Source organism: Saimiri boliviensis, chromosome 3 (assembly GCF_048565385.1).
Source record: "Saimiri boliviensis isolate mSaiBol1 chromosome 3, mSaiBol1.pri, whole genome shotgun sequence".
Lineage (NCBI taxonomy): Eukaryota > Metazoa > Chordata > Mammalia > Primates > Cebidae > Saimiri > Saimiri boliviensis.
The window spans coordinates 62131214-62137920 of record NC_133451.1 but is presented as its reverse complement, the minus strand read 5'-3'; the positions used below and the strand labels follow the sequence as shown (position 1 = coordinate 62137920).

Below are 6707 nucleotides of genomic sequence, written 5' to 3'. Positions count from 1 at the left end.
AACCAGTCTGAGTCCCGAAACCTCAGAAGTATGGTAGCCAACAGTGCAGGTTTCAGTCTGTGGCCGATGGCCTGAGAGCCCTTGGCAAACCACTGACATAAGTCCAAGAGTCCAAAAGCTGAAGAAATTGGAGTCCAATGTTCAAGAATAGGAGGCATCCATCACGGGAGAAAGATGAAGGCCACAAGCAAGTGAAGTCCTTCCACGTTCTTCTGACTGCTTTATTTTAGCCATGCTGGCTGCTGATTTGATGGTGCCTACCCAGATTGAGGGTGGGTCTGCCTCTGCCAGTCCACTCACTCAAATGTTAATCTCCTTTGGCAACATCCTCACAGACATACCCAGGAACAATAATTTGCATCCTTGAGTCCAATCAAGTTGACACTCAATACTAACCATCACAGTCTTCCTTGATACTTCTTTATCTCATCCTCTTACGTATGAGTTTACAAAATTCTACATTCCTATCTTTGTCATATTTTTTACATCGTAAGATAAAAGTCCCTTTATATCCACTTATATCTCAACTTTCATTGTCTCTTGCCTTGACTGGTGCATCAGCTTCTTAAACCCATCTCTAACTTTTCTTGAATATCTATTCTTATTAGATTAGTCATCCTAAAGTGTAGACATAATTTGGTCATTCTTTGCTCAAAAATTCGCAGGGCCATTTAATAGTTTCCTAATGTCTACTGCAGTAGTTCCCAAATTTTAGTGTGATATGCAGCATATGTGAAGCTAGCTATAAATGCACATTCTGGAGGCCTGCTGGCAGAGATTCTGATTTCTTTATTCATAAATGGGGCTCAGGAATCTGTTTTGAACAAATATTCCAGGTGAGTTGAAATATATTTGTTCTTTGGGCTAATATCCAAATTTTTTAACCTTACAATAATCTTCAATAACTTGTTTCTAGAATACTTTTTAAAGTCTTTAAGAACCACCCCCCTACCCATATACATGCTTTAATGATATGAAACCATTTTTCATACCAAAATTTCCAGACTTCACTGATTTTCTTAATCTTTTATTTACAACTAAAACATACTACCTGTTAATTACTGCCTGTCCCTCTCATCTTTAGAAGTATGGTTTGATACTTATCTGGCAGAGGAGTTAATTACTGCCTGTCCCTCTCATCTTTAGAAGTATGGTTTGATACTTATCTGGCAGAGGAGATACAATGATCACAAAGGTGGGTTTCCCAGGGTGAGGCTTATTCGTTGCATTCCAGATGTGCTCACCCCTGTGATTTTCCCAAATGTGGGGAACTCAACTGCATAATTTGTGGTAGTGGAAAACTGTGTTTGCACTTTCCCCTAAGAAAAAGAAGTATGGTTTGGATGCCACCCTCTAATGAATATTTCCCATCCCCTGACCCTATGCGAACTCTCCTTTCTCTGAAACTCCATAGTATTGTAATAGGGTGATCCTGCATGATATTAGACCTAGGGATTTTTCTGAATTTTAGTGAACAAAGACAGAAAAAAAAATAATGAAAGCAGAGACTAGTGTTCTAGATTCTAATAGGTGGGGTCCTAGATTTATCTGCGAGGCAAAGTTCCTTTTGTTCTGGGAAGCAAGTTGGACTCAGTGAAGCACCAGCTATGTGTGCAGTTTATGCTTACATGCCAATCTAGAGAGTGTATTCATATAGGGTAGTCAGCAGACAATGACATGTTACTTGATTTAAAAAAAAATCTGAATATGATTAGATTCAGTGTGGTATAGAAAAATGAATGATGAGTGTATGAATTTGCTAAGGTTGCCTTCCCCCAAAAAGCACCAAAGACCAGGTGGCTTAAACAACAGAAATTTATTTTTCTCATAGTTTTGAAAGCTAGAAGTTGGGTATCAAAGTGTTGAAAGGGCTGATTTCTTTTCAGAGTCCTCTCTCCTTGCCAAGTAGATGGCTGCCTTCTTCCTGTGTATTCACATGATCTTTCCTGTGTGTATATCTGTGTCCAAATTTGTTCCTCTTATAAACACACCAGTCATAATGGGTTAGCACCCATTGTAACATATTCATCTGAACTTATATACTTTATTTATTATTTGTTATTTATTTTTTGAGATGGAGTTTCACTCTTTTGCCCAGGCTGGAATGCAAGGGGGATGTCTGCTTTTTAATTCCTTTCTTCATTTTTGTATGTTAAGTGCCTTGAACAGTACCTGCCACTCCACAGGATGTCTGATTTGAAAGTGACCCTGGCTTGGGGAAAGTCCATCAGGTGTTACACAAGACTCAAGGAAGATATGAGAAAAGGTGAAACCTCAAATACAAATTCAAGTAAGAGAAACTAAAGGCTCGGTAACTCCTCAAGGTAAATAAGCCTTTAGTTTCTCTTACTTGAGAAATGATTCACCATATAGCTCTATTAATATCTCATAAACACCCAAAAATGCCTGTGCCAAACTCAACTAATTAACTTCTCACCTAAATATCCCCATTTCCTTCCTGTGTATCTTAACATGACACACCATCTATGAGAAACATAGACATTATTTTTGATTTTCTTCTCTCTCTCTCTCTCTCTGCATTTAAACACTTATCAGTTCTGAGGTTTTTGTGTTTTTATATTAAAAATCTACCTACTCCTTTTCACCCTTTCCCACTGTGTTTTCAGGTCCTCATTCTCTCTTATTTGGATCATTCAACAATCTTCTAACTGCTCTTCTGACCTCCTATCTTGCTCTTCTAATCTATTTTGCGCATGGTAGCCAAAGTGATCTTTCATGTCTCTCTTATTGCTCTCAAGAGTATGTCTCATGTCCTTAATGTAACAGTGAACAGCCTCATGATGTATGTGATGGTTAATTTTATATGTTAACTTGATTGGGTTAAGGGATGCTCAAATAGCTGGTAAAACATTTCTGGGAGTGTTTGTGAGCATGTCTTCAGAAGAGATTAGCATTTGAATCAGTGGACTGCCCTCATCAATTTGAGTGAATATCACACCTTTCTATTTACGCTGGCAGTTTTATTTCTAGGGGTTACAGTTTTTTTTTTTTTTTTTTTTTTTAACAGCTTAAGAACGTCCTTGCTGAAACAGTAAAAAATTTGCTTTTATTAAATTTTGATCCTTGAATGCACAAATTTTTCAGTATTCTGTGTGATGAAATGGGAAATATATATATAGCACTTCTGCTACATACCAAAAGTTCAATAGTTGAACAACTATATGGCAATAAACTGGATAACTTAGATGAAAAAATTTCTAGAAAGACATTAACTACGTGAACTGATTCAAGAAGAACTAAAAAAATCTGAATAGAGCTGTAACAAGTAAGGAGATTAAATTTGTAACACCAACATTCCCATGAAGAAAAGCCCAGGACCAGGTGACCTCACTGGTAAATGCTATCAAATATGTACATAATTAATACCAATTGTTCACAAACTCCTCCAATAAATAAAAAATGAGAGAACACTTCTGAATGCATTTTATGAGGGCAATATTATCCTGATACCAAATCAAGACAAAGGCGTTATAAGAAAGAAAACTACAGATCAATGTATTTTATCAATATAGACATAGAGTTCCTCAATAACACTAGCAAATCAAATCCAGCAGTATATTAAAAGGATTATATTCCATGAAAAAGTATGACTTATTCCAAGAATACAAGTTGTTTTAACATCTGAAAATCAATTAATGTAACAAACCTCATCAATAGAATAAAGAACAAAAACCACATGATCACCCCAATATAAGCAGAAAAAACATTTGACAACATTCTGTACTTTCTCACAGTAAACACAGTGAATAAACAAGGAATAGAAATTTATGCAACCTACTAAAGGGCATCTATAACACACCCACAACTGACATATGAATAGTGTAAGACTGAATGCTTTCCCTCTAATATGTGAAGCATAACACAGATGTTTGTTTTGGCCACTTCTATTTAACATTATACTGTTAGCTTTAGTAAGAGCAATTAGAGAAGTAAATAAAATAAAAGGCATCCATATCAGAAAGGAAGAAGTAAAACTATCTTTATTTGCATATGATGTAATTATTTTTAATTAATTAATTTTTTATTGCATTTTAGGTTTTGGGGTACATGTGAAGAACATGCAAGATTGTTGCATAGGTACACACATGGCAGTGTGATTTGCTGCCTTCCTCCCCATCACCTATATCTGGCATTTCTCCCATGCTATCTCTCCCCAACTCCCCACCCCCTGCTGTGCCTCCCCTATTTCCCCCCAACAGACCCCAGTGTGTAGTGCTCCCCTCCCTGTGTCCATGTGTTCTCATTGTTCAACACCCATCTGTGAGTGAGAACATGCGGTGTTTGATTTTCTGCTCTTGTGTCAGTTTGCTGAGAATGATGGTTTCCAGGTTTATCCATGTCCCTACAAAGGACACGAACTCATCATTTTTGATGGCTGCATAATATTCTATGGTGTATATGTGCCACATTTTCCCTGTGCAGTCTATCATTGATGGACATTGGGTTGGTTTCAGGTCTTTGCTATTGTAAACAGTGCTGCAATGAACATTCATGTGCACGTGTCCTTATAGTAGAACGATTTATAATCCTTTGGATATATGCCCAGTAATGGGATTGCTGGGTCAAATGGAATTTCTATTTCTAGGTCCTTGAGAAATCGCCACTGTCTTTCACAATGGTTGAACTAGTTTACACTCCCATCAACAGTGTAAAAGTGTTCCTGTTTCTCCACATCCTCTCCAGCATCTGTTGTCTCCAGATTTTTTAATGATTGCCATTCTGACTGGCATGAGATGGTATCTCAATGTAGTTTTGATTTGCATTTTTATAATGACCAGTGATGATGAGCATTTTTTCATATGTTTGTTGGCCTCATGTATGTCTTCTTTTGTAAAGTATCTGTTCATATCCTTTGCCCACTTTTGAATGGGCTTGTTTGTTTTTTTCTTGTAAACCTGTTTTAGTTTTTTGTAAATTCTGGATATCAGCCCTTTGTCAGATAAGTAAACTGCAAAAATTTTTTCCCATTCTGTTGGTTGCTGATTCACTCTAATGATTGTTTCTTTTGCCGTGCAGAAGCTGTGGAGTTTGATTAGGTCCCATTTGTCTATTTTGGCTTTTGTTGCCAATGCTTTTGGTGTTTTGGTCATGAAGTCCTTGCCTACGCCTATGTCCTGAATGGTTTTGCCTAGATTTTCTTCTAGGGTTTTTATAGTGTTAGGTCTTATGTTTAAGTCTTTAATCCATCTGGAGTTAATTTTAGTGCAAGGTGTCAGGAAGGGGTCCAGTTTCTGCTTTCTGCACATGGCTAGCCAGTTTTCCCAACACCATTTATTAAACAGGGAATCCTTTCCCCATTGCTTGTTTTTGTCAGATTTGTCAAAAATTAGATGGTTGTAGATATGTTGTGTTGCCTCTGAGGCCTCTGTTCTGTTCCATTGGTCTATATCTCTGTTTTGGTACCAGTACCATGCCATTTTGATTACTGTAGCCTTGTAGTATAGTTTGAAGTCTGGTAGTGTGATGTCTCCCACTCTTTTCTTTTTGCTTAGAATTGACTTGGCTATGTGGGCTCTCTTTTGGTTCCATATGAAGTTTAAGGTGTTTTTTTCCAGTTCTGTGAAGATGGTCACTGGTAGCTTGATGGGGATAGCATTGAATCTGTAAATTACTTTGGGCAATATGGCCATTTTTATGATATTGATTCTTCCTAACCGTGAACATGGAATGTTTCTCCGTCTGTTTGTGTCCTCTCTTATTTCATTGAGCAGTGGTTTGTAGTTCTCCTTGAAGAGGTCCTCTGTGTTCCTTGTTAGCTGTATTCCTAGTTATTTTATTCTCTTTGTAGCAATTGTGAATGGCAGTTCATTCTTGATTTGGCTCTCTTTAAGTCGCTTATTGGTGTATAGGAATGCTTGTGATTTTTGCACGTTGATTTTGTATCCTGAGACTTTGCTGAAGCTGCTTATCAGTTTCAGGAGACTCTGGGCTGAGACGATGGAGTCTTCTAGATATAGCATCATGTCATCTGCAAATAGAGACAATTTGACTTCCTCCTTTCCTATTTGAATATCCTTTATTTCTTTTTCTTCTCTGATTGCTCTGGCTAGAACTTCCAGTACTATATTGAATAGGAGTGGTGAGAGAGGGTATCCTTGTCTAGTGCCAGATTTCAAAGGCAATGCTTCCAGTTTTTTGCCCATTCAGTATGATATTGGCTGTGGGTTTGTCGTAAATAGCTTTTATTATTTTGAAATACGTTCCGTCAATACCTAGTTTATTGAGGGTTTTTAGCATAGAGGGCTGTTGAATTTTGTCAAAGGCCTTCTCTGCATCAATTGAGATTATCATGTGGTTTTTGTCTTTGGTTCTGTTTATGTGGTGAATTACGTTTATGGACTTGCATATGTTGAACCTGCCTTGCATCCCTGGGATGAATCCTACTTGATCATGGTGGATAAGCTTTTTGATGTGCTGTTGCAGTCGGTTTGCCAGTAGTTTTTTGAAGATTTTTGCATCTATGTTCATCATGGATATTGGCCTGAAGTTTTCTTTTCTTGTTGAGTCCCTGCCGGGTTTTGGTATCAGGATGATGTTGATCTCATAAAATGATTTAGGAAGGATTCTCTCTTTTTGGATTATTTGGAATAGTTTCAGAAGGAATGGTACCAGCTCCTCTTTGTATGTCTGGTAGAATTTGGCTGTGAACCCATCTGGACCTTTTTTTGGGTGGTAGGCTCTTAATT

At 37.5% G+C, this 6707-nt stretch overlaps 1 non-coding gene across 1 annotated transcript; it reads left to right on the top strand.

Moving 5' to 3' along the window:
• The first annotated feature begins 1158 nt into the window (after window positions 1-1158).
• On the top strand, window positions 1159-1322 carry LOC120363863 (U1 spliceosomal RNA). The gene has a single exon (XR_005579289.2). It is a non-coding gene; the product is annotated as a U1 spliceosomal RNA (small nuclear RNA).
• Window positions 1323-6707: the final 5385 nt, after the last annotated feature.